Source organism: Python bivittatus, unplaced genomic scaffold (assembly GCF_059951505.1).
Source record: "Python bivittatus isolate LINGU-HERP-01145 unplaced genomic scaffold, Pbiv_v1 ctg000440_np1212, whole genome shotgun sequence".
NCBI classification, from domain to species: Eukaryota; Metazoa; Chordata; class Lepidosauria; order Squamata; family Pythonidae; genus Python; species Python bivittatus.
Genome location: NW_028277063.1, coordinates 4,375,892 through 4,391,632, shown reverse-complemented (window position 1 = coordinate 4,391,632; position 15,741 = coordinate 4,375,892). Strand labels below are relative to the sequence as shown.

Sequence of the window (15,741 nt, the reverse complement as noted above, 5' to 3'; positions counted from 1 at the left end):
GCATTTTCCGTGCATCGATTTACAAGCTGTATCACTTTATTGCTAAGTGTAGGAAGAGAAAAATAAAGGAATGGAGGGAATCTTAAAAAAAGAAAATGAAAAACCTAATGAACTGATGAATTCAAGGGAAGGGTAAAATCCACAAAAACAGAAAGAACAGAACATTTTATCTTTATACATTTATTTTCTGATTTTTTCCCCTCATCTGTCTCTCTCTGTCTTTCCAGCTGTCCATAGCACAATTGGAGAGGGACACTCAAGATCAGCCAATCCCCAAAGGCCAGGGGAGGGACTAGTCCTTGCCTCCTTTTCAACTCATGGTAAGTTGCAAAGATCCCAGGGATTTGCTGGGATCTACATTTCTAGCCATTGATCAGGAAATAACTGAGTGGGAAAGAGGGAGGAGGAGGAGGAGGAGGGGAAAAAAGGAGGAGGAGGAAGGAAAGAAGTAGCAGGAGATATCTTGACATCTCAACATCCAGGAGACAAGAAAGAGGAAAAGAGGAACCTTACAAGTGAGAAGGAACAAGCCAACCATTATTTTAAAAAAAGATGCGGAGATGCCCAGCTGCAATGTGGTAAGTTGTTCCTTGGCAAGGTGGTGTCAAGGGCAGCGCGTGATGCCTCAGAGGTTGACAGCAGCTTGCAGAGCACGATTGGACTTGATGTATCACCCCAATAGGCCAAAGTTGAGAATCTAGATATACTCATAATGTGATAACAAGGTATAAATTTAATAAATTTTACCTTGTTATAAATTTTAATAAAAAAATAAAAAATAAAGCAGTTTGGAGCTAGGAAAGGAACAGTGCTAAAGGAATGAAGAGAAAATATCAATCTGAGTAGACAGAAGGACCAGATGATAGGACTGAAACAATATGAGGTAGAAGTCAAAAGAAATCTACCTTTATGAGAGTGGTAGAAGAACAAATAATCGATGGAAGACAGAGCCTAAGGAGCCGAATATATAAAATATATCAGTATGAAAATAATACATCTTCTTATTTGAGGAATAGGGTGGCTCCTCTGATTGGGGACTTGTGGCTCCTGGAGTGGCCCCAGTGACAGGGATCCCTGGTTTTAATGTTGTGTGTTGCTTAATTTTAACGGATTTAATTAGTCATTTATTGCTAATAGGTTTTGTAGGGTCTAGTTTATTTATTTTTTCTATTGTGAAGTGGGCACCCATTCGGTATTCCACTATTCCCTTAGAGTTACCTAGATTTTTAATGTGTCTATTTGTATGTTTGTCTATTCTAATTCAATTTATATTTTTATTACTATTTTGTGCTTAGTTTTAAGTACGATATAAAGATTAATATTATTATCACATAATAATAATAACAACAACATTTAAAGAGAGATATTCCTGAGTTAATTATGTAATTGGGAAGGAGACAGAGAAATACAAGGAAGGAAGGAAGGAAGGAAGGAAGGAAGGAAGGAAGGAAGGAAGGAAGGAAGGAAGGAAGGAAGGAAGGAAGGAAGGAAGGAAGGAAGGAAGGAAGGAAGGAGGGAAACCAAGCAAGCAAGCTGAATAGAGAAAGCAACAGTGAGTTACATTTCATCCTGGCTTACAAATATTAACACAAATTTGTATCCATTGCATTGCCATTGACACCTTCGCACCTTAGTTTGTTTTCATCATCTATATTCCGCTGCTGTGAGCTGCTGTGTCATATAAGACCTCTTGAAAAGGAAAACTGTTCTTGAAATTGTCCTTGACTATTATCTGGATCACTGTTTCTCAACCTTGGCAACTTGAAGATGTGTGGACTTCAACTCCCAGAATTCCCCAGCCAGCATGGCTGGCTGAGGAATTCTGGGAGTTGAAGTCCACACATCTTCAAGCTGCCAAGGTTGAGAAACAGTGATCTAGAGACTTCAGTTATGGCAGCATGGTGTTCAGGTTGCCAGACAACCCTGCTAATATTATCAATCTTGTTGTTACTTAATTTCCTAGCACAATACAAGGTGACTTATTTATGTCAATTGCATGATAAATTTTATTGCATCTTTTTGGTGTCTACTCATCACTCATTCTACTAATGTTGATATATGCTTTTCAGGTGCTAGTTCCTGCCTTTAACTCCCCCACCCCCAAGAGTTTAGTGCTTCTGTACTCAAAGTCCTGCTTTCTCCTACATGAATCTCTCCAAATATTGGGATTGTCCACAGAAGCCCTTTTCCATCCTCCTCCAGTGTCTGAAGTGTGGCAGATGGCAATTATCTCTCTTCTGTTTTGATACTCACCCGTGGCATGGTCTCTCCCTGAAATTTTACCTGGCATTGGTTTCTGGATGCTCATTTCTTTTTCATTGCCCAGGCCATTAAGTTGATTAAAAAATTTTTTTTCAGGGCTGAGATTTCTCTGGTGCTGCAATTTTCATGCACTGTGTATTAGCCAGACTCTATTTAAATTGCCAGCAGTTCTGATTAAACAGAATGATAAGAAATGCAATGACAACAACAGTCACGGACACCAGCATTTTGTACTCTAATCTTTGTCCTACTTTATTCAGACTAATGATCTTGATGCCAGCTACAATTATAAATACAGGCAGAAGATTAGGAACCTTTCAGGGGAGAGATCCCATGGGAAGTAAAGCTTGATGTACTTCTGTAGCTAGAGGCTAAAAACAGTTACTTCCTTGCCCAGGTTCAGGTATCTAAGCTAACATGTGGCTCTCAGATGCCAGATTTGATTCTCAGTTGTGACTAACTAGAATACTGAGTCATTGTTTATTCCATTTGATAAGAATCACACAATCAGGGACTAGAAAACTTAGGTGATGGACTTGATCTCATGTTAGATTCAGTTGCTGTGAAGACAGCATTTTCTTCCTCAAGTTTGTAGGATTGAACTCCTGGATGACCGGAAGTTGCTGAAAGTATTTGTGGCTCTGCTTATTTGCTTAAGTCCTCTGGATTTATTTGCATTCTGAATACATATTCAAGTGCATTGTTCATCTATGCAAAGGGCTATGAAGGGCTGATAGGTGGATAATGATGCTGGGTGTGGTCAAGAGAATTAGTAGAATTGAATTGGTTGGCATATTGATGCTCCCTGAAGAAGAGTTCACCAAAATTCCACACCAATAGAACATTTAGAGTTCTGATTTGTCAAGCCAATGTTCCAAAACAGCTAAAATTTGCTTGCTTTCAACATAAAACACATCTCTGCAGTTTAAATTTTCTTGAAATCGGCTTATGGATCTATTCATTAGCAATATATGTCTTGGTGTTTTTACTAAAATCAAGTTTCAGAGTTTAGGATCAGTAGATGGCTACTCAAGAGTCCAGTTTCCTTAAATTTTATTTCCAATTCTTTGATTCTTACAAGCTATTTCAGACCAGTTGTTTTTGAATATCAACAGGTCCACTGATCCTTAGATATGCATTTACCCACTGATCACAAATACTGTTAGTATGACAGTTATTGAGAATTGGACTAGGATCACAGAGATATTTTAGTTTTATTTTCCACTCTATCATCACTCAGCCTGACTTTCCGTCATGATCACTGAAAAGATTAAATGATACTGTGCAACCTCTAAATTTGAAGGCAGAATTCCACTGAATACCTGCTTCTAGGAAATGGTTTGTCATGGTCTGTCAACTTCTAACTGCCCTAGCCGCTGTGAGAAACATGATCCTGGACTACTTAGAACTTTGACTTGATCACGTAGGGTCTTCTGATCCTTAGGATGGCACATATGACTAAGATCTTTCAAGGAACAAAGCAACATATATTTAATTAATACATAAATAAACATGCAATAGACAAATATTTGTATTGACCAATAAGGTGAAGGACCTTGATTACAGAGGTGTTTATTCTACCACCGGAAGACCTGAAAGGCCAGGTTGGGGACATATCATCCTGGAGAAGGGCTATCTATGTGGTAGTTAAGATTGCTCCACCGTCCATTTTTTTTAATGGATGGTGATGTCATATGCTAATGCACCAAGGTAATTTAGAATTTGTCCTTGCTCTGGTAAGGTTTTTAGACTGACTTTTGTCTGTGATAGATATTTAATTTATTTGTCTATTTGTTTATTATTGGATTGATACCCTCACAGAGAAGAATAGATAATCAGGAAAATAGTTGTCAGACAACCATCTGCTATTTTTGTTTGTTCAGTTACATTTCACCTGGCTAATAATCTCTTGCTAAAGTTCAATATAATTGTTACAAGCCATCAGACCAGACATTTCAAGTATTCCAAGGAGCCAAAAGGACGTTCTTGAAATACTTCCCATTGAGTATAGTCTCATTTGCTTCCCAAGATTTTAGTCAAAAATATTTTCATTGAACACATCTAATAACCTTTGCTTACCCTAATCACAAATTTTGCTACCCTTGACTCCAAGCTGATCTTTCTGATAATTCATGAATTCTCAGCTGGGCTAGTTCTAGAAATGCATATATTTACTGGAAATTTAATATTTTCTCTGGCCTGTCAGAAATGTTGTAGACATCGGAATGGTTCAATGGGATTTGAAATAAATGAGGCGAGTCAAGGGAGTAGACTTTAGCTGGGCTACTGTCAGGACATTTCCTGCTCCTAAGTTAAAAGTGCCCTCCACTCATCCTTGAATCAGTAGAAGACAATACCAGCATAATCTTTGCTGATCCCTATCCTGCCTCTATTTTCTCTGTTCTGCTTGTGGCCAGTTGGTGATGCCCTCCTGATGCATCTGCAGGATTGGTTTAAGCAAAGTGATTGGTTCAACCTTCAGGGTTTGCTGCCCTCCTTCTGAATGTCACCAATAGGCGGGAAAACATCCACTAAGCACAACAACAATTCTGGGAAGAGACATGTTTTCATGTTTAAGCTTTTACACCCTTTCTCTCAACAGATAAAGGCTAAGCACTGAATGGTGACCAGATTCACAAAGGTATCTGAGTTGCACAAATACTTACACAATCCCATCGCCATCCAAAGCACACAGATATAGACTTCCTTTAGCACTAGGGGCAAAGGAGCCATTTGCCCTACCATTAGCAAAACGTGGCAACCACCTCAGGCGGCAGATGCTGGTATGTATGGGTTAGGACAGAAGTGGCAGTCTCCCTGATGATTATTCTTGAGATTCATTCTCTGATCATATACAGAGACCTCTGTGTGCCACCCATCTCCTATGTGCTCTCTGGGGTAGCCTGATGCCCTCAGGCACGTGAGAGGATACTGTCCTGTCTCTAGTGTAAAATAAGATTCAACTGTCTGTGGGGCGAAAGAGATGCCATCTTCTTCTTCTCAGCCAGTGAAATGGCTTTGGCAAGCCCAAACAGAGTCGTTCTTAGAGCTCAACATGGGTTTCATGAGGGAAGTGAAACTCAAGCTCCTCCCTCAAAGCATCTCCAAATAGGTCTTACTGGACCAGGAATCAGGATGCCATACTGGAATCACTGATGAAATTTGTTGTCATAAATTGCAAGGTGATGGCCACTGGTTTAGATGACTTTAAAATGGGATTAGACAAATTCACAGAGATCTGTTAATAGTTGTTGGAGAGCAAACAACAGAGAGTGGCTGTGACTTTTCTCCCATTTTTTGTTCGTTTGTTTGTTTGCTTTGCTATTCTCATGAACAAAGCCAGTTCCCCAAAAATATATTACCAGATCCAAGAATAATATAATCAGTGGTATAGGCCATATTGAAGCCACAAGAAATTAAGCTCCATGCAAGGGAGCCTTTACTTATTTGCCCTCACAAAGCAGATATGAAATATCACACCAGCATCTCTTGTGCTTCTCATAGCCTTGGTAAACACAGTGGTATGACAGGGCAGAGTACAGTCACCCGCTCCGTTAGGTATTTGGCTCAATTTTAGGACCATCAATCCAGGTAGTAAACTGGGGTGCCATGCTTAGGGGGCAGCACTATGGCCAAGTGTATGTATCACCTTCACACAAGCAGTAGTGATTGTACAGGCACTGTAGCCGTGTGGCTCTACCAATCAGTCATTGCTCCGAGGAAAACAAGCAGCAAGACACTGCAGATGAAATGCAATAGTTACTTATGCAGTAAGCAAACTTGCCTGATCCAAAAAGCTAAGAATGGTTGGTTCTGCTTACTACTTGGATAGGAGTCCCACCAGGAAATAGTAGGACATCAAAAATCATTCTGGAAGAAACAAAAGCAAATTACTTCTGTACTCTTGCCAAAAAGGCTACATGAATGGGTCCATGTAGTCACCAAGAGTCCATCTCAACTCAAGGGAGACTTCACCTTCATTCAAAATCCAGTGCTAGCAAATTGATCTATGTTTCTAAAATACCCTTGATTTGATTTTGGGAAAAGCATGTTTAACTCTTGATGTAATGCCACATAAGGGAACCAAACATCTCTTCCAAATGCTAATTCATCTTAATCACTATCATCCAGGAAAGCACTGACCAATATAAAAAAGATGGGGATTTCTAAAATGTAGTGGGTTTCATTCAATTGTTTTCCAGAGGACAGGAATTCTAATGTGAGAAATACATACATTTTCACAGGTCCCAGACTGCAAATGGTTCAGATGTGCAAATCATGAATTGCAAAAACCACTGAAAGGCATCTTGAGCAAGAGAGAGAGAGATGGCTGGCCAGGATCCTGTCTGCCTGCACTAACCTTGTAGTTGTCCCCTCTAGTCTACTAAGTCTTCCTGCTATTACTATTAAAGACACCTCTGTCCTGAACTGATGGTATTCTTCCTATTTCTGGGCTTTGGAGAAGAACCCGTTGGCCACCAATGACACCTAGGATCCTGGACTTGGTTCAGCTGCAAGAGACTTTTTGATACTTTTATGCTGACACACAAAACTCCTCTTGCAAGATATCTTGAACTGTGTTCCTGCCTTTTTCTTTTGGCCTTTTTGCCCTAAAGCTAAAGACAACCACGCATGTCCCCAGGAGAGACCATCTAGGAAGGCTTCAAAAGTAATGAGTGCTCTAGTATTCCCTTGATGAAATGGCTATCTGAACTGATATTTTTGACCCATTAATAAGTTGCCCCAAGAAAATGTATAGCCAGTTTTTTAAATGTTTATAATATAAGTTCTTATCAAAAGTGCAGACACTAAGGCTCCATCTAAAAAGGATGCTTTTTGCCCCAGAACAATGGTGCTTCTTCATATGCAAACATATGGAAATATAATAGATAAGCTGCCTAAAACTTTTATCCTAAGACATCTTTTAAATTGGTGACCACCTAGTAATTTTGCTTGCTTGGGGAAACCCAGTATTGGGGGGGCAGAGATTGATATGGAGTTCCTTGGATGAATCTGTTATGGTCTTTTCCCTGAATGATGAAATCCCCAAACCTTTTTGACTACAGAGGTTCACAGACTAAATGCAGCAACAAATTAAAGCAGTAGAGCCAGTTGCCTGCAGAGTGCCGGGCTCATAATAATGTCAGGAGCATGCAGAAAGCCAGACCACTCTAACCAAAGTTCTTGAATGTGATGGGACAGACAGTCCTGTCTTGCACCTCCTTCTGCCTTTGGGTGGTGTCGCTGTGTTGCAAGTTGTATTGATGCAAGAGTCCAGGCCTAGCCTTCTTCCAGATTCAGTTTTTCCTCCATAAACGCTAGGAGTTAAATCTCTAAGTTCATGCAACTTTTTCTGGGCAAGAATATTCTTTTTCCTCTTCCTCTTTTAGACTGGAGCTTCTTTTAAGGAAAAAATAATAACTGTAGCTGAGTCTTACTGCCTCTATTTTGCTTGCTATTTCTTTAAAAAAAAAAAAAAAGTAGAAAATCGTGCCACAGAATTTTGGCAATCACCTGTCCAATTTCAGCGGAGCATCCTTGGGGTGAGGGATTTTGGGGGAAAAAACCCTAAAGGATGTAGATGGCCAGTGAGCCACAAATGCCCTCCTCTACCTTAGGTGACAAGTGGATCCAGCTTGCTCCAATGTACGTATGTTTAGATGCACGTGCGTGAAAATGGAGGCACTGCAGCTGTCAGATATGTTTTCAACAGCGGGACAGCAATTCCAGTCTATGGTCCTTTCCTCAAAAGGAAAAATATCATCTTGCTCCTTAAATCTGTGCAGAGTGGATTATTGCATGGTAAATGAACTTAGTTGGTAAATGCAAGTATAACAGTGCAGGAAGTAAGGGATGTCAGGAGATCCCCCTTGGATAAAAGTCATGGAGGAGATGCTGGAAGCGTCTTCTTATTTCCCTCATTTCTTAGTCAAGCACTGCCCTCTCGCCTGGGGTGGGGAACTGCTGCTTCCATTTCTCTGATGGGGGGCTGAAACACACAGCATACAGTACAAGAGGTATGTAGCTCAGTGCACATCAGCTGCTTGGCAAGGGGCTACAGACTTGACAGGGGTCAGACGTTGGACATCTAGGACTGGCACAAGAACAGGAGTTGGTGCTGCCAATTGTCTGGCTCCCAACAATTCCAAAGCAAATTAATCCCCACTTAAGAAATTGGATGTGGTCCTCTGTTGTTGTTTTTTTTTAAGCTTTTATGGTTAAGACAGACAATAAAAGAAATAGAAAGAAAAGAGAAGAGAGAGAAAGAGATTTCTCTCTCTTGTTTCTTTTTCTCATATATATGAAGGGTTTACAAAATATAAAAATTACTTGAGAATTTACAAGATGTTAAAAGAAAAAAGAAAAAACATTCCACCATTATTCTTACAAGGAATATTGAGCAAAAATGAAATCCGTAGATTTGTTTAGCGCTTTAAGAGCTAAGGTTAAAATCAGAAATTGGCAAAAACAGTCAAGATCGTCAGAAGTTTCAGACAAATTAATAAGAATATAATATAAATTAGCAAGAAATTCTAACTAATCTGAAGCAGTACCTCTATGGCCAATCAAACAAAATGTAGTGTTTTAAAAACTTATGTTAAAAGAAACCCAAACTTTGTATGTGGCAGAAGTCTGTATGTGAAATTATAGTCCACATACAGTTTCCAAATTAAGTTAAAGTTAGTATCAAACTTGTTTTTTAGATATGAAGTTACTTTTGACATTGATGCATACTCCCAAAGGTTAATCTGCCATCTTCTTATGGTGGAACTGAACAGTAGGAGGTATAGAGTACCCTACAGTTGTTATATATAAAGCCAACTCAGTATATTTAGTTGGAATACAAGGCTTGGTGATATTGTATTTAGCAGAAAAATACCTATCAAGAATGGAAAGCCAATATTTTAAATTTGTTTCTTGCTCTGATGAATCATATTTCACAATTGCTGAGCTTTGTGACATTGCCACCAGATATAAGAATGATCCAAGTGGATTATTACATTTCCAGTGGATTCTTGAATACGTATTACCCTTTTGGCAATCAACACTGCAGTAATATTCCAACAAAAAAAATCTTATACCAGTTTTCTTTGAGTGTAATATTCACAGTAAATTTGGTATTTGTCTTCCAGTGATATTCCCATTGTTGTATATCAATTGTCCTGTTGAATTTTTCTGCATCCATTTAATCATGCGGTCTTTCAGTTACTCAGTTTCTGAATCATATTTCACCAGCAACTTATACAGAAGCCCTAACAGATGTTCTAAGTTTTGTGCTATCTGCATTTCAAATTCAGCCCTATCCCTTTATTTTTTTAGCTTCTTTGGCATACTACTTATTTCAAGATACTGAAACCAATGAGTTGTTTCTGACCATTCCAAGAAAAGAGTCTCAAAATATTTCATCTTTGTTTTATCAAAGGTTAAATCTTGCAGTCTAAATGAAGTATTGTCTCTCCACTGATCAAACTGTATAGCATGTTCACCTTCATGAAATTAAATATTTTATATTGAAGCAAGAGGCAATATACTTGGGTTGATTCTTTTTTTATATTTATTCCACTGTTTTAATAAGCAATTTGTAATTGAATGGTTTTTTATGCCCTGGACATTTCTACGGGTATCACAACAGAGATGTGTAAGATGGGCGGCTATATAAATATGATAAATAAGATTTATGCAGGTCTTCTGAGAATCTTGCTCCTTCCATAGAAGTAAACCAACCATAAGATGATATTATCTGATCAGTGATCCAGGTTAAAGAGCCATCTTAACAGTATACAGTAGCCTACAATTTGGTACAGGCAATCCAATTTTAAGTTTGATCCTTGATCATTTATTTGACCAAATGAAATTACTTATTTGGCTTTGCCATTCACTCATCATTTTTTCTTCATTTCTTATTATGATTGTTTGGAATTATTTAAAAAATTGATTCCTGGTAAGATTGTCATTTTTACTGCCAATATTCTTCCCAGCCAAGATAACTTTTTCTATCTTAAAATATCAGCCATTATATGTTGCCATATCTGTAAGTAAGAAATAAGTCTTCATTGTTTCTTCTCCAATTACATGATTGATATAACGCAGATATTAAACCCTGTTGTTGTTTCAAATGCTGTTTTTCCCCCTTCAGTTAGATTCCATATAGACATCTGTGTCTTACTCATCTACTGATACTACAGTGTACTGTTCTATAAGCTGATTCTAAGGAATCCTTTAGGTAAATGTCTGTGAATTCAACATCATCAGCAGATAATTTTCATTTATGCTCTTGTTTTGCTAAGTAGATTTCTGAAATTTTACTCTCTTGTCATACCTTCCTTGCCAATGGTCCTAATTCTAATCAAAACAGAGAAGAAAATCTTGTCTTGTCCCTTTCATAATAGCACATTTTTATGGCAAAAACCCATTTTCTTAGTTCTTTGTTCATTACAAATACTCTTTTTCCTCAGAGGAAACTTGAACTGCACTTCATCTTCTTCGAGATCATGAATATGAATGGAATATATCAAATGTATCAAAAGCTTTCTCCAGATCAAGAAAAATCATAACTGCTTTCTTATTTTTTGATGAATGTTGTCAGTGACATTCAAAATATATTTGATATTATCTCTCATGTGTCAGACAATCCAGTCTGATCAGGGTGAATTATGCTGATTAAAAGATTAGTTAACCTCTTTGCAAGAATACCCATAAAAAGCTTGTTATCTACCTTCAATAAGAAGATATGCCTATGAGACTCTGGATGGGCTGGGTCATTCCCTCCTTATAAATCAAAGAAATGAATGCCTCTTGTCATGAAGAAAGAAGTACTTGACTTCACTGTATCTCATCCATTACCTGACTTAATGGTTTTGTCAACATTTCTTTGAAATTCCAGTCCTGCAGATTTATTCAATCTTAACTTCTGCCTTACTTTCTTTATTTCACCTTCTGTACATGTCTTGTTATTTATTTATTTAAAAGACTTATATGGCCACCCATCTTAAGAACTCTGGGTAGCTCACAACGGCAATAAAAGCAAAAAGCAATACGGCAATAAAAGCAAACAGCAATAGAAACAATAAAAGTGAAAAACCTGGTGCCTCAACCATCCTTCTCCAAGGTGTTCAACAATACCATCCCTGGGCTCCAACCTGACCCTACCTCAATGCTTGGGGTATGAGGAAGCTCTTCACAGCCTCCTGGAAGGCTAAAAGAGTGGAGACCTGCCAGATCCTGGGGGGAAGGGTGTTGCTATGGAAAAGGCATACTTCCTAGGTCCCACTAGATGGCAACTTGTAAGGGAAGGGACAGGAGCATGCCCACTGTATCTGACCTGGTGGAAGAGGCAAATACCCTCAGGGAGAGGCAGTCCTGCAAATAACCAGGTCCTATGCCATGTAGGGCTTTAAAGGTGATAACCAGCACCTTGAACAGCACCCAGAAAGAGATTGGGAACAAGTGTAACTCATGCAACAGCAGTGTGATATGGGTGAACTGAGGGGTGCTGAACACTGTGCCTGCCCCACATTTTGGACCAGTTAATTGAAGTGATAATGACCCCCCTATTCTTTTTTTTTTTTTAATGTAATTTGTGGAAGCAGGATCATCAGAGGGAGTCTGTGCAGAGAACACCAGAACTTCAGCAGAATGAGCAGGAAGGGACATTCACTGACCTTTTGAAGGAAGACCCCTTCCCCATTAAGATCAATCACTCCAGAGTTAACATAGCTGCAGCACTGATTTGAGGAAGTGAACCCTGCTGTATATTCAGAAAGCTCACGATGTATGAACTGAGAGTTCCCTAAAATAGCTGCTTGTCTTCTTTGTTGTCTTTGTTGGAGATTAAGGGCCAAAACAGATATAATTGTCACATAGTATGGAATGGAGTCAGAGAATGAAAGGAAAGCCACTCTGCTATCTGGCATCATTTTCCATATCCCTGCTGTGTGGAAAAATAATGCACATTTTGCTATCGTCCCTAATGGATGATAATGCCAGTGTTGACGCAGTGGGATCAAAGAGGGTCCCAAGATCAGTTGCTATTCAGTCTTGTCCATTAAAATGAGCAAAAAGGGAAATTGTTGACAGGATAATATCACTTGGCTTCAAATAAGAGGTTACAAAAGAGTAAATAAATTTGTAAGACTCTTAATCAGGTTAATTAGGGCAAAGAAAAATAGCTAAAAGGGCAGGGGAGCATGCCAGGAAAAAAGCAAGAACGGTGTCATGGGGCACAGAATAATTTTAGAAATGTAGAAGAAGTCATTTCACAATTCATATAGAAGGTAGGCTGTATGAATAGGATGACATTGTGCTGGCCAGAAAGAAAAAGATGCGGGGCTCTGCCTTTTCTCAACCACTTTCAACTGCTGAAAACCCTATTGTCTGGTGGTTTGTTTTTTTTAATCTGCCCAAGGGCCATCTCTCAAAAGCAGCAATTTGTTTCTGAAAAGAGAGGTTGGGATTCAAGTCTGTCTAGAAGCCTCACCTGTTAATCTGGAAATCACGCACTGAAGGTTTGCTGGCTCCCGATCAGAAAAATGTACATCAACCATTGTTCCTTGGTTATCTGAGCACACCTACTTGTTCCCAATTACTGTTAAACCCTTACTGATCTCCATCCTTTCAATTCCTATTTCACAAGGTTTGAGTCTAATTTGCATGTTACATTTCCTGGTGTGAGATTTTGGAAAAGCCTGTTTTTGCACTTATATTACTTTTAGAGTAAAGGGTACAAATGTTCTTACCACACATGAGTTGCCTTGTAAATGTAATGCATCTCAGCCAACGGTGCCATGCAACATCAGCTTAAAGCTACAATATAGGATGGAGACTCTAAATAGGATAACTTAATTCATTTGAGTCAGGCTCAACATCTGATGACTGTATGGCCACAGCCTTGCAGTTTTCTTGGCAGAAGTAGTTTGTTGTTGCTTTATTCTGGGATGTTTGTTTGACTTCCCAATCTGTTCTACAGCCAAGTACTACAGTTCAAGTACTGACCTGGCTTGACTCTGCTTAGCTTCTGGGCCTAGCTAAGGACCAGCAGGAGCTACTACCAAATATGGGGCTGCTGATGTAGAACACTATGAGTACAGTAAGCATTCTTCTGTAGTCCTCAAGCTTTTTAGAGTAATGTTTGAATGGGATCTATTTCCTTGGGGATCCTGGTTGTATATTCCTGGAAGAATACTAATTCAATTCCCATAAACTGATCCATTAGTATGTGTAGGACATATGTAGGATATATTAGTATATCCTACAGAAGAGAAGCTACTGCAGATTCTGAATCTTCTCCAGTTTAGGAGAGCTGGCTGCTCTATCACCTTCTGACCTTGAAAAGAGGGGTTTTCCTGGGCTTCAATGATGTATCCAGAGGCAATTTAAAACTTCCAGCAGGGCATGGTTGTGATTTGCTTCCCACTTCTGTGGATTAATAACAGATTAAAATGGCTTTAAAGATCAACTCGGGGTTTATCCGCACAGGGAAGTAAGCTTTCTCTGTATTAATTTGGAGGAGGATTTGGTATAGGCACTCAACCCCCTACGTAAAGCAAAATTGTAAAATGATGTGGGCTTCCAAACGCAGAGGGAAGGGAGAGGGAGCGAAAGAAAGGGCACAGCCAGATGGTCATGCTGAAATGCTTTCATCCACTCTGTCCTCCAGCTAAAAAGTTTGCTAGCGTAATTGTGCTGTTCTCATTGCTGAGCCCTATTTTGTCCCAGTTGGGATGCCAAGGAATGGTGCTACCTTACTGCTTTAAGGAAAGACAAGTTAAGGAAAGGGATTGACAGATTCCCTTGGCTTTGTTTCCCCTCTCACCGAGTGTCACGACCAGCAGGAAGCCCAACCATCATTGTGTGGTATGCTGAGGCTGGGCAAAGACGCTTAGAAGAGGTGGCTTGGCCACCTGTTAGTGGTGCAAGTGTCCAGAAGCATTCACAGGATCCAGCACTTTTATTAAAAAGCAGCATTGTGCTGTGGTGATGCAAACCCCTTCGGTACATCCATGCAACATCACAACACATTATTATGCAGATGGATGTCCCCACAGAAGACAGGTATCCAGTCTGTTCTGTGTCCGAAGACAAAATGGATGGGTGGGGTAGTGACTGGTGACCGGACAGGAGCGGTCATGCTTGTGGCTCCCTAAAGTGGCCAATAGGAGCTGCTGGGCAAATTCCAACTCCTGACCACCTCATCAGTGAAGTGTGTTAGATTGTCTCCATGGCAAAAACTATGTTGGGAAAAGAGGGCAAACACTATTTTCAAACTAGAACAGGTAAAGTCAACTTGAAGCTGCTTCAGCTGTGGACTGGGGTTGAGATGAAAGGAACATCAGGAGGGCATGACATAAAAATGGTTACTTATTGATATATCAAATTTATGTTCATGCTCCACTTAGGAGAATAAGGGACAGCAGAGTGGAAACTCCAATACTATCACACTATTCAAGAAAGGAAGAAGTATTTAAAAGACACTCCCCCAATTAAGTGTTTAATCTGTCACAGATCCACCTATTCACACATGTATATATTCACTCCCCAGACATGCCTGACTAGGACTACAGCCTTAAAGAGTCACAGCTGAAAATGTGACTTGACTCCATTGAAAAAAAAAACACCAGGGATACAGGATATGAAAGCCTTTCTTGCAAAATCAGTAGGACTACAGTGTCTATCCAAAAGACCTATTACAATGGAAAATATTTTTACTGACTCAAAAAAGGGCCCCTAATTAATCAGTGAGCAGATATTTATATACAGGTAGTCCCCAGTTTAAGAATGAGTTCTATTCCCAAGGTCTGTCCTTAAGTCGAATTTGTACATAATACTGTATAAGTAGTATTGTGTAATGAACTCAAACCCTTGTGTATTTAACTCAAATCATTGGGTATTTAACTCAAATTTTGCTACCATAGGCTCCATTCTTAACTATGGGTCATCCTTAAACTGGGTGTCCTTAACCCAGAGACCACCTGTATTTACACACAAACACATCTAAGCCTGAGCTCACTTACTCTGTAACTAAGTAGGCTGAGAGTAAATACTTTGATCCAATCCTGGGAAGGGATTTGAACCAGGTCCTATCTAACCACAGCACAACTGTATCTAGTAGTTACTGTATCTTACTGGCTCTGATTCATTTAGCAGTTAATCAGCAGCATCTTGGAAGGGTGGGGGGGTTGAGGGACAACATCCCTTTCACACCTTGATATGTGGATGTTGTATCTCACTCCAAGTCTCTGTGTGCCTGAGACCATCTCTTGTATTCAGCCCAGTCCCCACCTTTCCCTACGCAGCTCTAACTCTGGGATCCAGCACGGATCTCAACAGTGTCCTCTATGCAGCTGATCAAGAGCAGCTGGTCTCTGGCACCAGCAACTAGGTTTTGCTCCAGGTTTCTGGCCCCAATTATTAATCAGACCAAGAGCATGTCATTACGAGTTGGGCAGATGTTTACTCCCTCTCTTTCACACACATGCACAA

At 39.6% G+C, this 15,741-nt stretch overlaps 1 protein-coding gene across 1 annotated transcript in view; it reads left to right on the top strand.

Moving 5' to 3' along the window:
• Positions 1-342: 342 nt before the first annotated feature.
• KCNJ14 (potassium inwardly rectifying channel subfamily J member 14) overlaps positions 343-15,741 on the top strand; it is a 28,868-nt gene continuing 13,469 nt past the window's right edge. The window contains exon 1 of the mRNA XM_007439963.3: positions 343-578. The gene's annotated coding sequence lies outside the window, so the exon portion shown is untranslated. The remainder of the gene's footprint in view (positions 579-15,741) is intronic.